Source organism: Clupea harengus, chromosome 2, assembly GCF_900700415.2.
Source record: "Clupea harengus chromosome 2, Ch_v2.0.2, whole genome shotgun sequence".
Lineage (NCBI taxonomy): Eukaryota > Metazoa > Chordata > Actinopteri > Clupeiformes > Clupeidae > Clupea > Clupea harengus.
Window position 1 is genome coordinate 14591065 of NC_045153.1, and position 27500 is coordinate 14618564.

Sequence of the window (27500 nt, forward strand, 5' to 3'; positions counted from 1 at the left end):
AGGAATGTATGGAGTCTCCCTCAGGAGCTCTTACAACTCTTTGGCACACTGCAAGGAAAACACACAGACACAGAGCGGGAATATTAGACATACACAAGAATAGCAGCGCAACATCAGGAGGGCTAATGAAAATATTAGAGCACTGTTATATATATATATGTTAATGAACATTATACAATGCAGAGATTTTAAACAGTCCCAATAACGCACTTTCAACCACAGTTCTAAAGATCATCACAGACCATCTCCTAAAACGATAAAAAAAATTGAATACACAAGGCTTACGGAATTATGGAGCCAAAAACACTAATGCCCATCTTGTGTGAGTGTGTGTGTGTGTGTTTTTATGTGTGTGAGTGTGTGAGTATGTCACCATGGCTCCTCTATTTTCGCCCCCAACCCCCATTCTCCGGTTGCAACATGAGAAACCACAATGTCAGATCACATTGTCATCCCAAAAATATTTAGGCCTGCTTCCAAAGCACTGAATACTGTAAGCAAAAAAGACCTTGGAACACTCACAGTCAGAGACCACAGGAGTTCTACTGAAACCTATTCAAAATACACATATGCATAATGCATTCAACACAAATCAGATCGACGTGCGAGTATTACTCAGACGCTATAGAGGAAAACAATTGACATGGGGAATGACATGCACGGGACAGGATTTGTTTCTTCCAAAAATGGATGCCCATAAGAAACGAGCAATCCAACTTGTTTGTGTGCTGTGCCTTTGTCTGTAGCTCGTCGCCACTTTCATTGCCATTTACAACCGAGTCACGACATTTTTCAAACTACAGGATTTGGACTCTCTGACAGGTCCAGATATTTAGATGCATCGGAAAGTCACTCTCGGATCACAGGTCTTATTACATCCAGCCCCAATTTGTCTCTGATCTGGGGCTATTGTTTCTGATCTGGGGCTATAGTCTCTGATTTGGGGCTATTGTTGGCAATCTCCCAAAAAATTCGGCAAGGTGAGAAGTAAGAAAATTTGGGCTAAAATAGTGTAGTGTGAACTCGGCATTGGAAAACCAGCGATCACCGAAACTAAATTGAGTACTTCTGTGGTTTCCAATGTGGTTCTGTAGTTAGCCTTATTGCATGAAATTTTTGAACACCAAAATTAAGGTCACAGACAGTGTGCTACTTGCACAATTGCAAAAATGTTCAACGTTTCCAAGCGTTGCTATTACGGTTTGTATTGCTTTGTCTAGCACTAGCACTGCCGCCATTGTGGTCACTATATTCAGAAACAAACGCTTCACTTCGACGTCATTGCACTTAGCCATCTCATCTTGTTAATAACGTTTCCAGACTACAATCTCAGCAAAAACTGAGCTGAGAGCAATAGGTAGGCGGAGCCAGGCGACGGCAGAAAATTTGAAAATTAAAAGAAATTAAAAGATTTGAATCTCAGTAATAAAAGGTAGTGACTTTTGTGGCATTGCGTTCCTACAGCGGGGCCTGTATTTTTAATACAGTAAATCCAAACAGTTAGTTTTAAAATCTACATATTTGCAAATAACCCACTTAGAAGTAATGTAATTACAGTACTGAAAAATTTGACATTTAAGTGATGTTTCAAAGGGGTGTACTCCCTTCTGCTGAATACAGTATATCAAACCAAAAAGAGCATTGGATTGCACTATTATATTTACAGAATATCACTGGATTTTTCCCAGTTGTATTGGAAAATGGGCACAATAATTTTCCATGTGGCACTGGCCCATAACTATGGTTTGACTTGAATTGAAAAGAGTATATGGGCTATATATAACCTGAGCTAGGAATAACTGGTCTCCCCTCCACCTGTGCAAAGCACATGCCTTGGCTGCCCTGGTGAACAAGAGTAGCCGCAACCATTAGAAAGACAGGAGGGACACAGAGACGGCGGCAAGAGGAACACACACCACACGTTACAATTATTATATTAGATTATTTTATATTATATTATTAATTATAATATTAGATATTAAACTGACTGAATAAAATATACATGTCATGGCAATCAGAGGTTTCCCCCTCCCCTTTTTCCTCTCCTTTCCCCCATATTAGATGATTATAATGGAGCATCAAACCCAATGCCTCAGTTGTTAGCCATCTATGAAATATAGACAAGTCTGTGGGTAACACACGGCTAGCTGGTGATGGTCCTATTTCAAGCCCATATCCACAACATGCTTTGCCAACTGCAGGATGATTTTTTTTCATTGGTTGAAACAGAGGACACAACCAATAGACAACTAAGAACCATTTGAAGAAGGCTTACTAGCAGAAATAAAAAAGTAAATACCTTCTGCCCCTTAAGGACCCTGGTTCCTAGCAAAGGAACTCCACACACAATGTAGAACCTTCAGCTTTCAGAGAACCCAAGGGTATTTGTTCACTGGTTCATACACATCAACTTTCTTCCTAGTACAGATGTACGATGTTTAACCATCAACGAGTAGCTTATGCCAACAACAAGCTCCATCGGCATGCCAACAGTTTACCAGCAAGAACCAGATGGCATGCCAGACTCCCAAAAGAGTCCCCCGAAAAATCACCGCAGAGCGTTTCCAGCAACCAGCCCTCTGAGGGAACGGAGTGCCGTCACTGCCCTCAAGCACCGCCAGGAAAATGACCCCCCACAACGCCAAACCACCCGCGCCACAACGCCAAACCACCAGCGCTCCGTGTTAACCCTGATGTTTCCGTGTGTTTACAACGGTTCCAAAAACCCCACCCCATACCAGCCCCGCATCTCGGCACCCAATTCATTTCGTAGGCCTGCACGCTCACCAAAGAGAAGCCATGCGATCATAAATCTACCAGAGGACTACAAAACAAACAAGCCAAGAGGTAATTGGTAGATCCAATCAATGCCATGTTTGAGGCCACTTCCCCACCATGGACAAATCTGCGTATGTATCTATTCTCTACACTTCATACACACAATATATTGCACATTATAATATATTACAACATATATGCAAGCTTGAATGTAATTATCATGAAATAAACAAACACTACCTACTACCTTTGCATACACAGACACCTCAAAAGCATCTGTACAAGTCTATTATGCGAAGACCCACATAATTCTGAAATGACCAATCCCAACGCGCACACACACACACACACACACACACACACACACACACACACACACACACACACACACACACACACGAACACACACACACTCAAACACACACGTCAGCTGACTGACAGCGCAAACACATTTATGCAAATCCCATTCGAAATGCAGCTCTGACTCGGTTAAGGTCTTTCGGTTCCCTCTCGCTCATTTTCACTGCAATGATTCTCCTCCTTCCTCTTCAAACGCATCTTCATCTAGCTTTATGGCCGTCTCTCTTTAAGGCACTGGCATCAAAGCCACTCCATTAAGAAACATGCCGAGTGACTTAACCATATAGCGCCTCTTCCACCACAGAAAGAAAACTAATCAGTGAACTCAGCTAATGTAGTGCTTAGTGGAAATGGAGACACTCAATTTCAATCCCTTTTATAAGGAAAAACAGTCAATTACATTGGCAGTCGAAATGCAGATAAAATGCTAATATCTTCTTGCATTTTTATGCGTTCCCTATTTTTCTCCATGGATGTCCTCCACCTCCCCCCTCCTGCCTCCCTCATGGCTGCCACACTGCCTCACCTTATCCTTAAGTTCACGCGCCTCAGGACATTGGCTCACACACTGATGGCCTAGGCACCTCCTGGGACTGCGGGAAGGACAGACCTTCACTTATCCAGACTGCTTCAAGGCCATTTTTGCTTTTTGTTCATTACAGTTCGTCTTTGTACAAGCAATACCACATTTGAATTTTAAGGTTCCTTCAGCCCACTGTCTGGAGTCTCATTGTGACAGCTAGTTCAGTCGAAAATCTAATGTTTGGTCAGCGGCGTTTTGGCCTCGGTGACTCATCGTGATTAAGCCATTACTTGCACCTGGGCTTCTGAAAAGACTGGTTGGCAGCCAATGGAATTCTTTATTTATTTATTTAACAACTAAATAAATATTTGTTTTGTTTTTTCTCTCCCTTCACTTTTTCCTTAAAATATATTAGTTTTTTCCCCCATTTCCACAGGAGTTCAAGTTAAACACTGAAGCATTACATTTTGTCCTCACTTTAAAACACTATCTAAGGTAAACATAAACTACGTGTGTTTATGTATGAGAGCGAGAGGGAAGAAAGACACAGGGAAAGAAAATTGGGGGTAAATTAGATACTGGAGTGTGTGACATTTGTGGACACAACTTGGAGATGGAGTCAGTGACGTGTGCACGCCACTGATTACGGGCTAAATTTAACTCTGTGACGCCGTTTGGCTCATTTAGTGACACACACACACACACACACACACACACACACACACACACAGAGACACAAACCTCCTGCTCCTGAATGCCAGCCATTTCAAATATTTACTGTGAACTTTTCAACCATTCCACATTCCGCTCACACACACCTCTCTACCTCAGAGCTGTCTTTCCATGACACAGTGCCGTGTGTGTGTGTGTGTGTGTGTTTAGTGTTCTTCAAACTCTGAATGTCCGTAAAGGAGGGAGATATAATGGCAGTTTGTACAGTATGCTGTGGAAGTAATTGATTGGTTAGAGTTGTGGCTGAGGGGACAAGCTTTGCCTGTGTGCAAAATAAACCCAACGGCTCAACTCACACTCTGCCTGTGTGGAGAGTGTGTGTGTATGTGTGTGACCACGTTTGGCCTTAGAGTGTTAACAAAGAGGACAGCGTGTAACATGTCGCGTGCACGTGCACGTGTACGTGTGTGTGTGCAGTCACTCACCATCTTCATGTGTCACCGGGATATTAATGTGGCCATGTCTGTCTGTGTGTAGGATAAGGACAATGGCAGAGGACCCAAAGCCTGCAGAAAAGACAGACAGAATAGATATTAGTCTCTCACACACACACACACACACACACACACACACACACAGTGGAGACATGCATGGGCAGCAGCACAGTAAATTCTATTTCTTTCCATGCTACTCTGTGTGCTCAGTTGTAATCTGCTTACCGTCTGGCGGTCCACACCAGGGGGCCATCCACTCTGTGTGTGTGTGTGTGTGTGTGTGTAGCGGGGGTGTCTGCGTGGATCATTAAGGTCAGCGTTCTAATTTCCCATCATTTCTACTAAGAAGCTGCTCTCTTTGTTTTAGCCGTGGATGTCGTTTTCGGTCTGTCAGTCGTGACACGTTCAGCTAAGTTGCACTGCAGCAAATCATTGCATTCATTTCAGTTCATCCGAATTCCCCTCTCCCTTCATACGTGTTCAGATGGCGTCAAACCAAACAGAGGGCCACACTGCCAAGGATACATCGAGTCAAGACAGGTAAGTCCCATGCAAGATGCCCCCTCTCTTCACCGCTTTCACCCTTTCCAGGCCCTTTTCTCCCCAATATAAAATCCCTGTGGTAAGGCAAACAAATGCCCACGTCACCATCACCAATGCTTCTGTGCACTCCACACCAACCAGTTCACCATCACCAATGCTTCTGTGCACTCCACACCAACCAGTTCACCATCACCAATGCCTCTGTGCACTCCACACCAACCAGTTCACCATCACCAATGCCTCTGTGCACTCCACACCAACCAGTTCACCATCACCCAATGCTTCTGTGCACTCCACACCAACCAGTTCACCATCACCCAATGCCTCTGTGCACTCCACACCAACCAGTTCACCATCACCAATGCTTCTGTGCACTCCACACCAACCAGTTCACCATCACCAATGCTTCTGTGCACTCCACACCAACCAGTTCACCATCACCAATGCTTCTGTGCACTCCAACACCAACCAGTTCACCATCACCCAATTATTCTGTGCCGAATTCTCCCACCTCTCGGGTTGCACGCCCTCACGAGTACCGTGAGGAATGGCGTCATAAAACATCTGCCGTGACTGGGTTTTTGGCTTGTCAAGACAATCAGCCACCATACAGGATGCAGATATGAAACTGCCATGTCTCCACCACCCTTTGGCCAGCATCTGTTGTTCTATGCTAAACACGTGCATTTTAATTCAAGAGTTACAAGCAAGTTAATCATCAATCATCTTAGTTGACAGAGCCAGTCCCACACTCACACCATCTTTTTGAAAGTGTGTGTGTCTGTGTGCTGTTTGCTTGGTTTTCATATATTTTGATGATCTGAAATCAATAAAGTAATTAAAGAGGCTTAATGAGTGTGTGCCCCTCTGGGGAGGTGTGTGTGTGTGTGTGTGTGTGTGTGTGTGTGTGTGTGTGTGTGAGAGGAGGGGTGAGACGATGCCAACAGCTTCTGAACACAGCTCATCAAGGCACTACAAAACTTTTCTGGCCTTCAGAGATGCTGACGAATGCTTTTGGCCTAAAAAAAAAAATCTTGCCTAGATTTTTTTTAACAGCCACTAGGGACTAAAACTTCTCTATAATGAACACAAGTTTGCCTACCACACTGTTCTCATAAACACACACTCATGCACAGACAGAGACACACAAACACACACACACAGAAGCATATACACATACACACACAGTCAATCATCCTAGTAAATGATGTCCGTGTACCTGCAGGGTTGCTGGAGAGGCACATCATTATGAGACCGATACAACCAACAGCCCTATTCACAACAGTAGGGCAGAGCAAACACCAGCAGGTCTCATCTCAGCACCCGCAATCTCCCAGCGGGCAGCACCACCCTGACTGGAGATCCGAACACCGGGCAGCATCACCCTGACTGGAGATCCGAACACCGGGCAGCATCACCCTGACTGGAGATCCGAACACCGGGCAGCATCACCCTGACTGGAGATCCGAACGCTTCTCACACCGACCATCAGCCTTGACAACTGATTGGCAGTAAGGATTCGGGAATCACTATATGCGAAATAACTGAGTAATATAATTTCTCGCATCTATGAGAGATTACTTGCAATTTCCACATATTGTGCTGGTGATGATGTCAGCAGACATGGCTTCCACAGTGGCGGTGCTAACTCCCATCACCCAGACCCAGTGCACACCCAGTGCCAGGCTTTACCATAAGGCCCTTCTTCAATTAAGATTACAATGCAATTTGGCACAGAGCTCTTCAGTTCTATTTCAGGATTTTTGGTGGATTTTGTTTTGGTGGCGCGCTGTCATGTACACGCTAAATGGACTTAAAAGCCTCTTAAGACAGGTTCTCTTCAGAACCCATGGCAGGGTTCTCAGCCAACTCCTTTACAGTAAAGAACACTGTTCGACCACAGAGTTACCCTCTAGCCAACAAGCTGTACCTGTTGAGGAAAAAGGTTCCACTCCCAGGGTAAGTATGTGGAGAAAAATAAATGCTTTCACTGGCCTGTAAGCTGCTCGTCATAAAAATGCCTTCAGAATGACTGCAGGTGAATGTAAATAGATATAACCAAATATTTATGCAAATAAGAACCACAGTCAAACAGGCACGCCTAAAGAAAACATGAACCTTAACACATCCAGTACGCCAACTCCTTGACACCTGAAACAGGTCTGACACAAAGGTACCCTCCATGGCAGCGGTCAATCAAACGTCAGTGGGGTTATGTGAGAGATGGGCATCCCACGCACTCTCACTCACTCAGACCTGTCTCTCGGGGAGAAGACAACTTCATTTCCCTCAGACTCTTTCGCTGCTGAACACTTCAGCATAAGCATCAAAGAAAAGGCAACGCAGAGAGGAACGGGGGAGATGGAGGAAGAGAGGAAGAGAGAAAGAGAGATGTGATTAGATGAAGGGGCTGGATGAGGCAGACAAGTCTGGGGAAGGAGGAGTTGTGTCTGGCTTTGATTTTGATCTGATGGAGTAACCGTTACTGTAACCCCAGATCACACCTGTGTGTGTGTGTGTGTGTGTGTGTGTGTGTCTGTGCACGCTCCTCTTGTTTTCTTGTTTGGCCAATCTGAATCTTACACAACACATTTGAATGAAACAGGCCATGCAACACACGGCAAAAGGTCTTCGCAAATGCAAACACACACACTCTCCCTCTCTCTGTGTGTCGCTCACACACACACACACACACACACACAACCATGGAGAGCATGAGCAGTCTGTCCCTGTGTTACCCTGAATTGGCTGTGTGCTGAACATTCCACTGGAATGACATGGTCCGTTTAAATGGCCTGGCACAGAGGAGTGTGTGTGTGTGTGTGTGTGTGTGTGTGTGTGTGTGTGTGTGTGTGTCTGTGTGTGTGTGTGTGTGTGTGTTTGTGAGTGTGTGAAAGAGTCCAGCATGGCAGCCAGCGCTGACACAGCCAGCGGGTGGGGGTGGAAGTGGGAGGAGGGACGTTGGCACGGTAACATACTGGCCTAGGCACCACAGTGATGCTTCAGAAAACAAGCGCCCCAAACACACACATACACACACACATACACACGGTCCTCTCACACCCTCTCTGCCTCTTACACACACACACACACACACACACACACATACACACAGTCCTCTCACACACACAGTTTTTCACTTGCTTACACATATACACAAAAACAGTCCCCCCTTTCTCTGTCTCTCGCTCTCACTCTCACACACACACACACACACACACACACACGGTCTATCACTTGCACTTACATACACACCAACACAATCGTTCACTCAAAACACACACACAAACACGCCAACCCAGGATGGGGTTAAGCCTCCAGTCATCAAACAAGCAGATCAGGAAGACCCAGGAGGGAAGAGGAGAGACAGGACATGGGGAGAAGGGAGGGGTGAGGGGAGGAGGAGGAGAAACAGGAGGGGGGGTGAGGGGAAGAGGGAAGTGTAGGCTGGTGGGGAGGTGTGGCGGGGGGGGGGGGGGGGGGATTGGAAAAGGGGAGAGTGGGGCAGAAGTGTCTGCCAGAGGAAGAGTGTGAGAGGAAACATGGAGAAGGGATGGCGGGAGCATTTCCCCCCCCCCCAGCTCTCTGGTTTTGGCTGCCGCGCTCCGAATGGTGCGAGACGGCGGCCTGACCCGCCAGCGTTTACAAGCTCGACGTGTCAGGGAGGAGAGGAGAGGTGAGGTGAGGGGTGGATGGGTCAGAGGGTCTGAGAGAGAGAAAGGCAGCCATTCAGAAAACACATCAGGCTCCGACACAGAGATCCCCCTGTTGGGGGACGCAAGGGGGGATATCGATGGAAACCCCAAAAAGCCATTTTGTTTCTCAGTTGCTGAGATGTGGCATAAAAAGTGGCATCAACTCAGGACAATCCATGAATCTGTGCCGTACACAACTAAAGCAACAGGACAGTCATTATAGATAGAACGTCTGTCAACACAGTCAGGAGTTACAGACAGAAAGTCTGAGACAGACGGACAAAGAGATTTAAAAAAAAAAAAAAAAAAAAAAAGGAGAGAGAAAGCTCACTGTTGGGAAATTACTAGAAGACAGGAAAAGATGCGGAGAGCACAACAATAGGGGAAGAGTGCAAAAGGAGGATTTTAGAAGATTTAGACCAATGGAGAGACGAGAGAAGGGAGCTGAGAGAGAGAGAGAGAGAGAAAAAGAGAGAGAGACCGAGAGAGAGAGAGAGAGAGAGAGAGAGAGAGAGAGAGAGAGAGAGAGAGAGAGAGAGAGAGAGACACACACAGAGAGAGAGAGCGACACACAGAGAGAGAGCGACACACAGAGAGAGAGCGACAGAGACAGAGAGAGACAGAGAGAGAGAGAGAGAAACAGACAGACACAGGGATATAGCAGTGCCAGATTAGCAGCGCCCATTTAACCCAATTCCCTTACATCTGTGCCACAGGCAGATGGCCCAGCGCACTGTGGGATGTCACTGAGGGTCACCGCCGGATCATTTGGGCAGTGGAGGAAAGGCAAGGATGCCACAGCGGGCAGGGGCGGGGCACCTAATGTCAACGGGACCGGCTGTACCCACCACAGCGACACCACCAACCTGCTTGCCAAGACACAGCCCGTAGACCCTGAGCCGAGCTTCACTGTAGGCAGCCATCATAAGCCACCAACAACGACACTCATCACTTTCAGTAGCGGACCTGACTGACTGTATTCTGGTGATGGAGAAAATGAAAGGGAAGCAGCCTTGAATCACACTACTTGAAGTGTAGTCATTTTATCCCAGGACACCTTCACAAAGCTCTTTCAGTGTTCGAATACCTTGCTCTGATCCAGGCCTTCATGCTTTACAGATAAAATGTTAATGAAATCCGTCTACTGGGGCACACCGGCAGCTCCCTGAACAGCAGACCTAGTTTAACTTAAACAAATCTCCATACAGACCCAGGCCTTCTCCCAAAAGCAGCCCTGCCTTCTGAAGACACAAGATCCACAGTGCCATCTGTACGGCGCTAAAGCGGTCTGTTCAAGTACGTACATTAAAAGGCATATTGTCAGGAATGCACATTTGGTCTCAATTTAAAAAGGGAAACACAATGAGTCATTACACTCATTAACATTCATGTACTCAATAGCAATTCATGTTTTTAGTATTATACTTGAACTTGGTAGTATCCAAACACATCAGTACTACCCAAAGCACCCAATGATTAATTTAATCGTGCGTCTCAAATACCACCATATGAATATTCAATAGATATCTAGCTTTCTGCTACAACCATGTGAACACAACAATGGTCTGGAGTTCAAACTGTACTCCTGAGACTGCGCTGTCAGAAAGATGTCCGATCACAACTCTAAAATGCCAAGTGTCTCACCAAGGTGACCTTTACCACGGAAACATTCCTGTCATTTCAAGAGCATTTCAACTTACCATACAAATGCTAATGACAAATAAAAGAAAGGATCTCCATCAAGCTGCTGTTAATGTTCTCTCAAATTATTCCATCAGCTCCCTGTCATACTGTCTCACTATGGCATATGCATCAGCCTTTAACTACATAATTCAATGTTATACGACATAACGGTCATCACTGCCAATTTGTTTTTATTTTACGGATTTATCACGCCTATAAGCTCAGCTGTACCTCCAGGTGTCAAGGCCAAATTAAACGGCATTTTGCAAATCTGTTTGGAATGATAGCCTTGGTCACCAATAACCCTTACTAAACACATTTCACAGAATCGAATTCAAAGGGGCTACCTTTTTCCTCTTTCCAGGATTGCTTGCATGATTTCACAACTGCTAGTTTATATGCGTGAGGCCACACGGTTAGAATTGAAGCTCTTATCATTGTAGTCACAGAGTGCGAGCTTCTCCATTACAAATGATACATTGCACCTCCAGACGTTCCAGCTTGGATGTCAAGTTTTAACAGCAATCTTTACTCGCAATTATTTGAGTCTCCATCACCAAAATACCATAAAAGATGATGAATAAAGCATTGTATATTATATGCCCGTAGGTGACCAGAGTACACACTCCTCCTTCGATTTCATTCCATTATAGTTTGGTGCTCATGGTACTATACAGTGACTCATCAAGACCAAATCTTTCTCTTCTTTAAACTTACTGCTACAGAAATACCAGCACTGCTTTGAAAATGTAATAGTGTTCATCATGCCAGCTCTGGAGATGACACTGAATAGTGACTCTTAGAGATGCTGTAAGCAATATTGGCATTTCTCACATAGCACCCAGAGCAGCCTACCCTTGTCCACTGAAGGTGCGGTGCTCGGGCTCGTGCAAAATAATTGGCAGGTAGGGATAACATGCTGCTCAGAAGTTACCAGGCCCACAGGATTTTTTTTCCCCTCAGAACATCCATTTTCATAATTGCTCTCAGAATGCATACACCAGCTATTGTTAGCATTCCGAGAAAGTAACACTTAAAGCAGCTTTAAATAATGAAAAATCAAAACATAACCCACTTTGAAAGGATACAGTGAATCCACAAAGCACCCATTCCTTCATTACACACTAATGGGGGTAAATATCACCGACTGAAAATAAATAAAAACTAACAATTGAGAGGGACGTGGAGCTAAACAAAGATGAGACCATAACTTTACATGCCACAGAGTATTGTCTAGTCACATGACTGACTAACAAACAGTAATACATAAGATTTGAGGTTGAACAGCACTTGAACACTCGTATGTACAAACCTGAATCGACCTGCCAAAAACAGTTACAGGCTCACCCCAAATGGCCAAAAGGTGTTTTGTTTGGACAGCAGACTGAAAATCGACAACATGAGAGGCTCCCAGATACAGCATTTATGTGATGAATCCACAGTACTTCAATCCAGTAGTTTACTGATACAAAATCGAGTCGTGTCTCTATGAGCCGCTACAGAATCCCAGTAAGACACTTCTGTTAAGATCAAAGCATCATCATGATCACCACCACAGCCCCACAAGAAGACAAGACACTCACTCGGTGCATGGCATGCTGAGTCAGAGCTTGTAACAATTTTCAAGGGGCCCTGAAATCAAAGCCTTCTAAATGAAGTATTTCACAGACGAAGGATGACCAAGCTGGTCAACTCAGACTGTAACCATGTAGAAGCCCTGATGAGCAATATTACACGAAGGTAGGCAGAAGATCGCTTAAGTTTTAAGTATAATGCCTGGGACGCTGCTATGTTTAAGTCTGCACACAGTTCTGCAAACATTTCGTCACCAATATGATCTGCACAGACTAGCGCACGTTGACTGCAAATGTGCATGCAAGTTTTAAAGCACTGGCTCAGGGTCAAGAGGAAACAAAATCCATTTACAATACTTACTCATTTAGCAGACGCTTTTATCCAAAGCAAGGTGGACATTTTCATTAGTATATTGGCTCCCTGGGAATAAAACTACTAAAGAGCCGCTGATAAAATTAGAGTAGGGTTTATTTAAGGTAGCTATCACTTTTTAAGAGTAAATAGTTATGAAGGGACAGAGAAAACTAGAAACCTATAAAAAATAACAGTCTTTGCAGTAGATTCACACGACGTAGAGATAATATTTCAAACACTTTGATTGAGTGACTGACCTTGTGCACTGCCAGACGTGTCTGTAACAGCAAAACTAGTATACTTTACAGACACAAAACTAGTATACTTTACAGACACAAATGCAGCTGTATGCATCAGCGATGCACGAACGCAGACATTCTGGGGTATACTGAGGCCCTTTGGAAGCCAGTTCTGGAGAAACTAAGTCACTTGTCTGCAACAATCTGCTCACGGATTGTGGCATTTCTGCTTTTTTCCTAGTACTAATCCAATTCCTACACACAAAAAAAACACATTTAATGTTTGAGAACACACTAGTCCCAGAGAGTTGGTCTCTTGCAATAATACACAATTTGTTCTTGTTCCTAAAATTCTAATTTATGACCTTGACTGTGAAAACGACTTCAACGACAAGTATTTGCCTGTATATCCATATGTATGACAATATAAAAGTACCAAATTCCTTCACAAAACATGATTTCCCATTTTAAAGCATAATCTGTCTACAGACTGTTTCAGATCTTGTACTACTGTTTTCTAGCATCCATGGCCAATTCACTGTTCCTGTCCTGAAAACACCTACACCACTCCATTGGTGATGCATGACCTTACTTCCCCATCGGGACTCGAGGCCTTGCAGGTAGGCAGCAACACCCTTTGTTTTGCTACCATAAACTTTTTTTGACTGAGCAGAATCACTATAGCTCCATTTTCCCCTGGAGACATTAAAAATGACTAACAGATTTGACAATAATTTCACACATCTGATACAAGGAAGACTTCTAAGACCTGGCACCATTCAAGACACAGTCTCTTGTCCCTGATGATCCATTGTGTTTTTGGGTCATGGTTTTGTACTTTTTTTTTTGTATAAAAAAAGAATCTGTAACTGGCCCAAGTGTCACAAACACTGCGGCAGGGAATTACACTTTTTTTCTTAAAAAAAAAAACACAGGACTATCACTTTAAGTAAAAGTTTTATGCCTCTGAGAATGGTGGTCATTCTTCAGGAAATGAGTTCAGTGCCGTCTTCACTGTGTGCGTGAGAAACGGAGACCACACTGGGGGCTTTGGGGCACTGTAAAACATGCTGTGCAGCGGGGCGAACAGGGCTTTTCTCTGTCTACAAAGTGTCAGTAAACTGGAATGTTATCAGGAAGAGATAGAGTTTGTGTGTCCAAGCTTTTGTATGTATGTGTGTGTGTGTGTGTGTGTACACGAGATGAGTCATTCACCAGGGGAAAGACTGGTTCTTTCTGTGCGTCACTGTCTGTTTCGGCCTGCATTCCTTAGCATTGTCTTTATTTTGCTGTGTGATGTGGAAAACGCTGCCCATGCAAGAGACAGAGACAGACAAACAAACAAACACACATGCAAATCCTACATGCCGGCAACCAGGATTCACGTTAGAGTAAAGGCCTCACTGAATCGGCCATAACAAGCTGTTATTGGACAAAATATTAACAGAGCAACACTGGGCTAAGGAACAGCCTACAACACCAGAAGTACTCACACGTTATATGTCCACAGACTAACATGCATTATGCAGACATTAGCATACAAGCACATCAGAAAGTCACTGGCAGAGATGGAGGCACAAGCCCTCGCTCACTGTCTTACCTCAAATGATCCCCTGAAGTCAGAGGTCTGTGTTGATCCTCATCAGTGGCATTGGCCAACCGGTTCCCTTGATCACCACTGCTCGCCTTTTTCTCCAATTGTGATGTATGCCAACGTTCAGGCCAGCAATTAAAAAAAAAAAAAAAAAAACTATAAATCCCAGAATAAGCCGGTAAAGGTATCCAAATCACAAACCTGGAAAGAGAGAGGGAAAGGAAAGGTGAATACAGACACAGAATAAACTGATGAGGAGGCTTCTTAAACATTTACATTTAGTCATTTAGCAGACGCTTTTGTCCAAAGCGACGTACAAGGGAGAGAATATTCAAGCTACGAGCAATAGAACCTGGTGTAACAATAAATAAATACTACTTTACATAAGAAATATAACAAAATGAAATAAAAATGAAAGAAAGAAAGAAGTGCAGAAATGTAACTGCTGTAATTGCAAGTTACGCACTAGTCGAAGTGCCAGTTATGACGGGAAGTGCTCTCTGAAGAGTTGGGTCTTCAAAAGCTTCTTAAAGGTAGAGAGGGACGCCCCTGCTCTGGTAGTGCTGGGTAGTTCATTCCACCAACGTGGAACTACAAATGAGAATAGTCTGGACTGCCGTACTTGCACAGACGGCAGTGCCAAACGACGCTCACTAGAAGAGCGCAGCATCCTGGGTGTAACATTTGCCCTTACAAGAGCATTTAGGTAGGTGGGAGCAGAACCATCAAGCACTCTGTAGGCAAGCATAAGTGACAAACCCACCGATACAAACACTGGAACTCATCATGGATTTCAGATACTGCCATGGAGTAATACAAAATGCTGTACCCAGCATTTGATCAAAATACTGAATACTAAACAGTTAGTTTTGTTGGTTGACTTTCCTTTGATGATGACCCTGGTTCAAAGTAGTATTAAACTGACACACTTCCCTCCCTCCTAAATTCACCTTTCTGACCTCTTGTTAACAGTCTAAGTCACAACAGCAATGCAGCAGAACTCACAAACAGACATGTTTAGGCCAATGCTCTCACATTTGCATAGAAATGTCACTATCTGCAAGTCTTGACAGTGTGACTAGTGTAGCAACAATTGTGTAGGCCAAGGCACCAGCTCTCCATGGCCCATAACAGGTTAGCTCTCCCTGGCCCATAACAGGTGTTTCCAGACTAAATCAGTAAACACATGGAAGGCTAAACATCGGACAGGGTAAACAGATGAAGCAAGACACTTCTTGACTTAGATATTTGAAATTAAAGTATTTTAGAGACAGCACCAAAACAAGCAAGACACAACTATTCAATTATCTTAAGTCATTCATAAACCGGGTGTTGAACAGGAAACCAGTATTTTGGTTGCGTTACAATGACCCAGTGAAAGATCTCCTTTAACAAATCCCAATCCTCCACTGCCTCTTTGCCGAAACAAGATTGGTAGCATCTACCTCACCTGCAAGCTGCATCCGCTGACTGATGTATGTGAACTGCAGTTTTTAGAAAATCCACAATGAATACAGCCCTTATGTTTTGTGCTTGTCTGTGTGTCTGCAACACACAACCCAGATCTTCTGTACCTTTCTATTAGCCTTCAAATCACACCCAGAGATGTTTAAGATCTCCATATTAAACTCCCTACATCACCAATTCAAAGCTCAAGGCCAACAATATGAAAATATCTTCTGAAAATGGCCTCCTGACCACTGGTTTGCCAAAGCAGAAAACTATCTATTAAACCAGAGGAATTACAATATTAAAGCAACAGGCAGGCAGTGCAACCAGTACATTTATACATTTATTTTTGCATCATTATGGACATAGGAAAACCATGTGTGGTAAATGATCGGTTAAAAGGTAAAGGTATATGGTAACTGTTATTTAGTATTGGTGATGCACGCACTCCTCCTACCATAGAGAGAGGCCTGCTCAGGGCACTGAAGTGCACTTGTGTGGCCAGACACGGGTTATCATAGTGCTCAAGAGAGCAGACTAGGGGCCAACTGCATGCAGAGGCACACACAAATACATTCAACGTCCACACAGGGTATTGTATGGCTGGGATTTCTGTTAAATCAGAGCCTAGCCTACTTTGCACCTTGATTTTTCAAAGATCCTCTTTAGTCTTTTCCAAGGAAGACACACACACACACACACACACACACACAGAGACTCCAATGTAATTTTAGAGTGTGCGATGCATCTGTAAGGCATGCAAAATGTGCTATCTGGGCTCTTGCTGTATATTGCCACACATACATGGACTGCACTGAAACTCAGTTTCCAATTGCACACCTACTCAGGCATCAACAATTCAGGTGAAGATCTTGGCATACACACACGGCCGCCTCTATGAGATTTCCATAATGTAATTTGACACAAAGAAAAGGACTTGCAAGATGCAGGGGGACGTGAGAAACATCTTGTTTTAAAAGATTTTAAGTTTACCTTTCCTCCCCATTAAGTGTTGGTTTCAATACAAACAACTGGGTAATTGGATATGAGCACATCCATACCAGGCAACACTAGCAAAGGATACTCTAAAAACTACAATGATATTCATAATTCCAGCTGCACTTAACTCAAACATTGTCTTAACAACAAAAAGGACAGGAAGATACTCAACGTATACCTTTACTCTCACCCGTTAGCATACACTTTTAGGTATTACAAAATATAACGCACTAAGTGACATTCCGCTTCCAATTAGCTAAATTAATTTAACTGATGTAACATATTTGACTATATCCTTTCCTAAATGATAAGCTACATATCTTTACAGACACTTACAGCTCTAATGTCCTTGCAGATATAGGTCATGGTAACAGTGCAGAAAGACATAAATACAACAGGCCACATTGGGACGGCAACAATCTGGGCATCAGGAAAAGCTCCTTTAACGAGACAATTCTAATGGTTAGGATGTGTCTGTTAGGCCTGATCTATAAACAAGACGATACAAAGTTAACTTGCTTCCTCAGAAAATTCGAAGATCAATACGGTGTTTGTCGGAGTTATATTGTTGCACAACTACCAAGAAACTGTTCAAACACTACAGCATTCCTCCAGATACCATTCTACTCTTTGTCTGAGCCACTCTTTCATCGTCGTGGTTCCAAGGCGTCGGTTGTCAGTGCGGGCCTTACAGCAAGAGGCCCCTGGCCCGCAGTGACAACAGCCGCCTTGGAGCCGCGAGCACACACGGGAGTGTAACCGAATCTGGCTCTCACTCTCTCGGCCCCGTAGTAAACTTGAGCGGCTCTGCGCAGACTTCAATGGGGACCCAAACAAAAGTCGCTGAAACCAAAGAGCGTCACACCATGAAGTGGCTATTCAACTCGGCGAAATAGACGTCTGAGTTTCAAATGTATGATAACATTAGTACCGCCGTGTTTAGTATTGTTTGTTTGAAACCCACGTGCTCTAACATTCCACAATAATCCACTCTGAGGTAAAGAAGTCATAACCCTATGAATTCAAAAATAGGTAGCATATAACCTAAACTGTTAAAAAAACATCAAAAGGATAATTTGTACAGCAAACAATAGTGAAATAGACTTCGATCTATCCAAATGCAACAATTGCAACCTACATCACTTGCACTCAAAACTTTCGCTGTTACAGTGTGCCAGATTAACAATCCCAAAATGTTTTGACTTTGTTGGAAATTCGACTACTCTAAATGGCTGCTGAGGGGAACAGTATTGCCCAAACTGATTTGTTCCATCGGGAGACCAGCAAGGAGATAGACGGATAGGTCTGCTGAGATAAGTAGGCTAGGCTACACTTAAATATTATACAACAGGTCCTTACTTACCCTTTACGATATGGCTTTTTAATTTAGACCAAACACAGAAATGTAGATCCTCCATTGCTATTCAAAAAAGTTCACGAACATCCCAACCCAAATTGGGCGCCTATGCCTAGGCTACCATCGTGTCTCTTTCGCAAGAGAGGTAACTTAATACACAACCAGAGTTCCTTTTATCCGAAGCGAAGCCTTCAAATCGAGGAAAGTTCGGTTGAAATCCAGCGTTGCACAAAACAACAGTTTTCGAAAGTACGATCCACCAAAGAACTCCGATTCCAGAATGATTATACTATTATCCAGTAAATCTCGGCGGTGCATTCGCTCCCAATAATGAGTAGAAAAAGTAGCCTACCCCTTGCTCCAAGACGTTCCAAACTTGAGCAACTTTTTTTCTTCCTAAAGAAGTTGTTCCTGTTCCGCGGAACCTGGGGGGAGGGGAGGCTTTTCCTCTTCTCTCCTGCCCGGTGGTTGTGCAGACAAAAGTCCGCCTAGAGAACCAAGCTTGTGTTCCACACGCCCGGGATCCAACTTATTATGACTCACACAACGGAGATAACGCGTTGAAAAGCATTAATATTACTGTAGTAATCACCTAACATTGTGGTGCACTTATAAAACGACACGAATGCTCCATGTTCTGCGTTCAGATAAAGCAAACTGGACAGGCTATCGAATTCTACCGAGGCTGTGAGCCTGATCTATTAGCCAAACCAGCGGTGCATCAATGAGAAAATAAAAATGAAAAACACGAAATGTTATCGCATAAATATGCAGTGATATAGTCGCATATGCTCATTGTTATGCCTACCTACATGAGCATGCACAATGAAAGAGATCGCATTTGGTAATTTAATGCAATCAAAGGCGCATTTCATTATTTTCTTAGATAAATGTCATCCCACATACGGTGTAGAGGCTATTTATTTTCATCGAACGCGCATGATATCTCGCACCAGTCCCTCGTATGTTCACAGTATAGCGACATTTCGGTTGTGTATTCCACCGGATCTTCGACATATCCGTTCAAGTGAGCATTTAGATCTCTTGATCGCTTTGCTCCATCCACCGAGCATGGAGAAAGTAGATGAGAAACATAGGAGGGGTAGCGAGAGGGACATAAGAGCGGTATCATGGAAGAAGGGCTTCCACATTGGAAACTGGAGGTGAGCAACAACCACGAATACCCCCGTTCCTCTCTCAGCCATACAAACATTCACCTCTCGTGGGTCGCCGTATCCTTCAAATTCACGCTAAAATATCATATTTGTGGGGAAAAAATGACAACATTACCTGGAACAACGCTTGATAACAGCAGTCCGCCACCCCCTACGCGATGATTGAAGTGGCCCTGTTAGATTGTATCCATCGCCAAGATTTCCTTCCTCCACCCCCCGCTTCGTCTGTCATTTGGTTTCGTCCGAATTCTAAGTAGCAATTCTAGGTCAGGTCTGTGTGGCAGAGAATATATTAATGACAGATTCAAAGTCGGGCGAAACATAGGCTACACCGGGGGCATGCGAATACGGACGGAGAACAACATCAACATTATTATTATTAGGCCCGTCACTGGATGTGTGTGCTAGACTATATTCTATTCATGTTTAGGTGTTTAAGTTCCCATTTTCTCCCACTTCCCAACTCCTCTAGCCTTCAGAGGGAATTTGAGGGCCTGTTAAGGTCCATAATGCTGAAAATGTAAGTTTAAGGCTCATAAATAGGCAAGAGTATGAAATACCATATATTATGAAATAGTGACGTAATACTGATATCAACATTTACAGTAATTTGAAGTTCCACCTTTGATTGAAATTAAGTCCTCCATCCGTCTGCCTGTGTTTTTGTGTGTCTGTCTGGGGGGTCACACTCAAGAGGCACAGCTCTGAATTCCCACTTTCTTAATTTGATGCTTGAATTACATTTAAAATGTTCTCGATTAAATATGCAAGACCGTTCTCAGATTGCTTGTATTAAATGTTGTCACACATATTATTATGCCTTTGGGCACTCTTATCATTTTCTAAGGAGTGAATCGTGTGTGTGTGTGTGTGTGTGTGTGTGTGTGTGTGTGTGTGTGTGTGTGTGTGTGTGTGTGTGTACATGTGTGTATGTGTGTGTGTGTGTGTGTGTGTGTGTGTTTGTATTTGTGTTTTTGTTTGATGTCTTGAGTGCTCAACAATGTTCTTTGACATTTAGCCATCATTGACCACTTTGATCACATCTGCACTGACATTAAGTTAATAGATGTGCTCCTCTCTGGAATGTTAATTGAGCGAGATGGCCTTGCATGACTGATGCATGCAGTTTATAACAGCTATACTGTATACTTAGAGCTTGTCAATATACACCCTCCTCACAAACAATTGAAAGGCAATCTGCCTTACGGTTATGCAAAAGGGAGAAGAGCAAACAACTGCTCAGTCTTTCTTTCTTTCTTTCTCCCTCTCTCTCAGTCTCTCTTTATCCTTTTGCTTTTCTGCCCCTCTCTTATGTACATTGTATAAAAACTTTTGTTGTGCAGTTACATTTCCCAAAGCAGGTAGAGTAAAATGGCTAAGAAGAACATGTTGATGAACATGTTGAGAAAATGAACCAACATACTCCTTTTTATTTTTGTGTGTGTCTATGTGTGAGTCATTGTGTGTGTGTGTGTGTGTCTGTGTGCCTGTGTGCCTGTGTGCCTGTGTGTTTGCGTGTGAGTTACTGCACATATCTAAGTGTGTCTGTGTTCGTGTGTATTGAGCCTATGGCAGTGTAACAATAGTCTGGCAGTTTTCCCAGACGCTGCATCCATTAGACATGCACACCAGCAGGGCTTTCCAGGCCAGTGTTCCGACATTCCGGCTTCCCGGCTACATGAATCCAGGACAGGGCAGGGAAAAGCAGTCAGGAGGCTCATTCAAATGATCTTATAATTCACTGCACTGTTCACAGTGGGAAAAATGACCAGTTGAGAGAGTTAATTTATGTGTGCTGAATTTTTTCCATTTTCAGATAAATAACTCCAGTGAACTGAATTTCCATTATATTTAATTGACTTCAGTGAACTGAATAATTCAGGCAGGCAGGGATATAAATATTTGTTTGTGTGTGTGTGTGTGTGTGTGTGTGTGTGTGTGAGAGAGAGAGAGATAGTTGGTGTATGCACACCCACCCTTGTGTGTGAGCAACACACACAAATAGACACTGACGATGGCTTCTCCCTATATCAAGTTACAGAGCCACCTGCATAATTTAACCACTTAGCAGATACTGCAAGGCAAGCTACTCCCATCGCTTTAATAAAATTTCCACTCATTTTTTTTTTTACAATTATCAAGTACATACCTGGTTCCCCAGAGACAATATTTGTGACCACAAAAGAATGGTGACATAATTCAAATTGATTTATTGAGGAAATGCCTGAGGTGAAAGTATTTTAGTCAACTGTTACTTTTTAGGTTTGTGTTATTTATTTAGAGCCAATCACCATCAGTGTATTAAAAAGAAGAACTGAAGAATGAACAGACTTTGGTAAATTGTCATGACATAGTTACTGAGTTAGTGAAACAAGGATGGAAAAACTATTTTGGACAAGATCTTAAAGAAGCTTCTGTACAGCCAAATACATTGACCCTTGGGCCAGGTACAGGTCAACAGGCATACAGAGAGGTAGTAGTGTGTGTAGACAGGCAGCTGTGAAACACACGGCACACCCTGTCCCTGTAGAAGTGTGTTTAATCCCAGCCATGTCTGATGGTTTCGTTTGCTTTTGCCAGCCCCAAACCACCAATGTGCTGAAGTGATGAAACAACTGCCTCTCCATTGTTTGAATTTCTCTCTCTCTCTCGCTCTCTCTCGCTCTCTCTCTCTCTCTCTCTATTCCTCCCTCTTTCTCTTCCTCTGTCGCTCACTTCTCTCTCTTTTTCTTTGTCTCCCTTCAATGTGTATGTGTATAAAAGCTTTTTGTCTAATAGCCTATAGGCAGTCTGAGTTAGAGACACTGTGATATCACACTGATAAAACTCACTTCCAACAGACATGTGTACCCACACATTTGCACACATGCGCACACACACATACACGGACACACACATGTACGCACGCACACATGCACAGCTAACACACACATACACGCACAAATACATGCACACATGCACAGCTAACACACACATACACACACATACACGCACACACACATGCACACAAATAGGCCTATACACAGACTTTTTGAGGACACATATTACATAGAAATTACATGTTCCAAGCTTCGGAACAGGCCTGCAGGAAACTCCCTTTCATAAAACCCATTTAAGTTCATTCCTGTTGTGTTTCTTTCATTCATCTCTCCATTCAAATCCCTGTGTCAGGTAAGCCATTGATTAACAATGCCTTACAGCACCAGGCTGAACAAGACAGAGTCATCCTAATCAATTACCTATTTAGCGATGAACCTAGTCAGAGAGCACCACTCAAAGGATACTATCAGCCATGACTGGGTCGGGATCTGGGATGGAAATTTTGCATATGTAAGCAAACACACACACACACACACACACACACAGACATACAGACACACAGACACACACGCACGCACGCACGCACACACACACACACACAATCGTACACTAAGAACCTTTTTACATGATTTTCCATTTTCTCCAGAGAGCACTAGATTAGAGGCAACCTGTGATGTGGCATTTCTTGTTAGATATTTCCTAACATTTTTGTGGGTTTTATTCTTAGATTTTTTGAGTGCATGCTCTGCCGTAGTTGAGCTTGGAGTCCAATGGATATAACCATGAAAATACTAAGACAGTGAGGTAATTCCCTGCTCCTTTAACTGCTCAGCCCAGCAACCTGACTATGGGCAGCTGCATTCTGATGAAAACCAAACACACAATGGGGATGCCTCGGGTTTTACCACTGAAAGATTCAACCAGCACCAGTGATGGATTCACTAACATTGCCCAGGTGTCCAGATTCAGGAAACACACCAACTCATGAACTCCCTGAGACATAAAAATGCCACTGGCTGCCAATCAAACTGCCAATCACACACACACAGTGTGCAGCCATCGTATTGGGTCTTTGTATTTGAGCACTTATTACAGCTGTCCACATCTCATGGTTCCCTTTTAGCTGTCCAAACAAGTTTTTCTTTGCTGGCTGGCATTGTTTCCCCATGATATACTGACACAAAAATATGCCCCCCCCCCCCCCCCCCTCTTAATCTCTCTCTCTCTCTCTCTCTTTCTCACACACACACACACACATACACATACACATACACATACACACACACACACACACACACACACACACACATTCTCCCCTCCCTCTCTTCCTTGAATGAGTAATTAAACTACTTGCACATCCAAGGATACTAGATTTATGCATTGATAGGCATAACTCTCGCATTGAATCACTCTTCATTATTCACTTGAATTTTACAAGGTTGAACAAAAAGTCCAGTTTTACTCATTAAAAAGCTCTGCTCCTCCCTAGAACTAAAGTCTTATCACAGTGTTTGGCCTCTTCCTCGGAGAAGCCAGTCATTTAATGAGCATCCTTGGGCACAAGTAAGGCTCCCTGGGAGAAATACACTTTAAATGACATGTGTTACTCATGTAGAGGTCAAAGTAGCACAAAAGCACAAACCCAGAGTTCTTTTATCACCTCTTGGCAACTGTGATGGTGTCTGATGTGTTCACTAGACCAGAAGGCCCCTCATTTAGAGTAATTTTCTTCTTTTGTTTTCTTCTTGCAGCATCTTCAACTATGTGAATTACATGAGTGTAGCAAAGCTGTATTTGAGTTGCAAACATTTGACCGTTGCATGTGATTGTATGGAGCCCTATCACATTTATTCTGTATTTCTTCAACTAGTCTATGTAAAGGTTTTCTTTTAGATACACACATCATAGTCTTATTCTCTCTCTCTTTCTGTCTCTCTCTCTCCCTCCCTCCCTCTCTGAGTATGTCTTTCCCATATGAACTTTTAAAACATGATGATATTGTCCTGTGTGTTCTAGAACAGGAACTTCATCGTCTAGACGGAACTTAGGATTCTCAGAAAACACTCAGCATTCCAAACAAGAAACAACAAGGGAATCGCCATGGAGACAAAGTGCATAGATAATGACATCTGTGGTTCTGTTCAGAAAGTAACACACACACACACACACACGCACACTTATGCTCACGCTTCCAACGCAAACATGAGGGGAAACCTAAAATGTTGTTGACATCCATTTACGCTCACTACTGTATCTTTCTTACTCTTACTACTTTCTTGCCTTCTTTTTTCTTTCTTTCTTTCCTTTTCTCTCAGTGTCTCTCTCTCATTCTCTCGATTCTTCCTTCACTCACCCTTCTCTCTCAAACACATATTCCATTTTGTACTCCTGTGCAGACAATACAGTTTAAAAATGTGTAAGAGAGAGAGAAAGAAAAAGTGTGTGTGTGTGTGTGTGTGTGTGTATAGGTGTGTGTTCTTCGAGAGACGTGGAAGTTAGGGTGATGCTCGTCATGTATAAGCTCTCTAATTATTACAGCAAATTAAATTACAGTTGTAGTGCCGCAGGCTGTGCATTTAAAAGTCATAGCGGAGTAACAGTTTGAAGGCGAGTATTTGTGTGCAATATACTGTATGTCTGTATGTGTGTGTGTCTGTGTTTTGTGTGTGTGTTTGTGTGTGTGTCTGTCCAGCTGCTTAACGTAACACGTCCAAATCCCTGTAGATGTACTCTGCGCCAATAAGTAAATGAGACACACAGTCAGATCCATGCAAATACACACAGATCACACAAGACCATGCTGTGTGTGTGTGTGTGTGTGTGTGTGTGTGTGTGAGTTTCTGTGTATGAGTTTGTGTGCAGGCGCACACAGATGGTTATTTATAATACATGATTATACTCTGGATACAGCTTTAATCTGAACTGATAAATAATTAAGACTGAAGATAATATGCCTGCATTCACAGAGAGACTGAAGGAACTCTGATTTGCTAAGGATGAGGACACAGGAGAGGAGAAGGCTTTGTAAACCCAGCCCAGTTGTGGACTTTTATTGCACCATATTTTGTTTATCTTAAAAGCATGCATGCTCTACTGTCTTTGTAATGCTAAAAGATTGCCCTCCCTTTTGCTGCATAGTGTCTTAAACACACACATGCACACACACACACACACACACACACACACACAGACGCACAAACACACACACACACAGACGCACGCACGCACGCACGCACGCACGCACAAACGCACGCACGCACGCACGCACGCACGCACGCACGCACGCACGCACGCACGTACACACACACACACAGTCCAGACTGATAGACACACATACTGTAACCTCTCTCACTCCCTACTGCTCTCTCTCTCTCGCCTTCGACACACACATACACACAAACGCACACATATGCAGGCAAACACACACACACACACACACACACACACACACACACACACACACACACACAGCAGCGATGTTTACTTCCAGACCTCAGCCCCTCTCCCCCTGGGAGCCATTCCACATTCCTCCACCAACCTCCCCACATTCTTTCCTTACAAAGAAGGGGCCTGACTGACTCTCTCTCTCTCTCTCTCTCTCTTTCTCTCCCTCTCTCTCTCTCTCTCTCTCTCTCTCTACCTCTCCCTCTCCCTCTCCCTCTCTCTCTCTCTCTCTCTCTCTCTCTCTCTCCCTCTCCCTCTCTCTCTCTCTCCCTCTCCCTCTCTTTCGCTCTCTCTCTGTCTCTCCCTCTCTCCACTCTGTCGCTCTGTCTCTCTGTCCCCTTCTGTGCCCTCCCTCATTCTCATTCCCTGCCTTCTCTATAGCCCTCCCCTTCTCCCTTTCTCTTTCGTTCTTATGCTCTCTCTCTCTCTATCTCTCTTTCTACAGATCCTGCCTTTGCTGGTTTCTCCTCTCTTTCGTGCATATTTTTTAGGGTCTTTATTCTGTAGTAGTTCAGTGATCCAGGAGTCGTCCTGCTGAGTGTGTGTGTTTCTTTGTGTGTATGTGTATGTGTGTGTGTATGTGTGTGTGTGTGTGTGTGTGTGTTTCTTTGTGTGTATGTGCGTGTGTGTGTGTGTGTGTGTGTATGTTTCTCTGTGTGTATGCGAATAATTCACACACCTCCAGTCTTGAAATAAAACTGAAACTTCCATGTGTTCTGGAAAGTTCTTTTCATTATGGCGAAGAGGACGCAAAGAGGACTCCTTACTTATGAGAAACAGACAGAGTATGCAGAGAGAGAAAGAAAGAGGAAAGAATTTGAATATGGTTAATAGTGAGCCACAAAGGAAAAATATGGGGATTTCGTCATGTCTGAATGAAATTCATGCTATGTTAAATGTTGCAGTCTAAGTTTATGTTTCAGAAAACAGCATCCATCTACATCATCTAACACATGTAACTTGTACTTTGTGCTTTTGATGGTTGGTTCCACTCAAGAAGGCTGTCCATTTATCTTGTACATAAATCAACACTGCAAAAATGTGCAAGGTACCTGTGTTTTGCGACAATTTCATTGGTTACTTTTTTAAGGTTACTTTAAGTTACTACACATCACTTAAGTATCTAGATAGATATTGTTCACAGAAACTATGAGTAAGTGGATGTGTCATTTGAAATAGCCATACTCCGCAGTGACCACGTACAGAGAACCCAGGACAGTCAGAATGATAAGACAGCATGCAGTTCTACAGTCACATTTCTGGAATGTGGAATGTGCAAGTGGTTCTAAGAATACTATCAGTGTTCTCCGTGAAATTCCATACTCAAGTATGCCCGTCTCCCACTCATATATAAAATGCCTTTCAGATACAGTCAAAGCAGTAGCAAAGACATTAGGATTGTGTTTTGCCATGACGAGGTTTCCACAACAAGGGATGTCATTACACAGATTGCTGTCTGCTATTAACCCTCATTTATTTCCAGATCTTTAATTAACAGTCATATGTCCAATTTGCAGAACGCCAACAAGACATGGAAATGCTGGTTCAGTCATTTGTGTGTACAGCACTTCTTTTGATGTGTGGTGACATATCTTGAGTATTGTTTGTCATGTGTCAGCTGCACTTCAAATCTTCTGTACCAGTCCGCTGGCCCAAGAGGGGCATGTTCACTCTTGTAAGTACATGCTGGTACTTGCCCTTGGGTGACTGTTGACTTAAACTGTGGTTGTGTTTGTATGTTTGTTT

General features: G+C 43.5%; 1 protein-coding gene across 4 annotated transcripts in view; it reads right to left on the reverse strand.

Annotated features, from left to right (window-relative positions):
* LOC105908672 (BCL9 transcription coactivator) overlaps positions 1-19687 on the reverse strand; it is a 31073-nt gene extending 11386 nt beyond the window's left edge. For 2 of the 4 annotated variants that reach the window (XM_012837230.2, XM_012837229.2), the window contains exons 1-4: positions 19606-19687; positions 14517-14711; positions 4819-4899; positions 1-48 (exon numbers count right to left, since the gene is read on the reverse strand). The exon at positions 1-48 is cut by the window's left edge and continues 442 nt beyond it. The gene's annotated coding sequence lies outside the window, so the exon portion shown is untranslated. Of the gene's footprint in view, positions 49-4818; positions 4900-14516; positions 14712-18321 lie in introns of all 4 variants that reach the window. The other 2 variants (XM_031583875.1, XM_031583864.1) reach the window with 2 other exon arrangements.
* Between the last annotated feature and the right edge of the window lie 7813 nt (positions 19688-27500).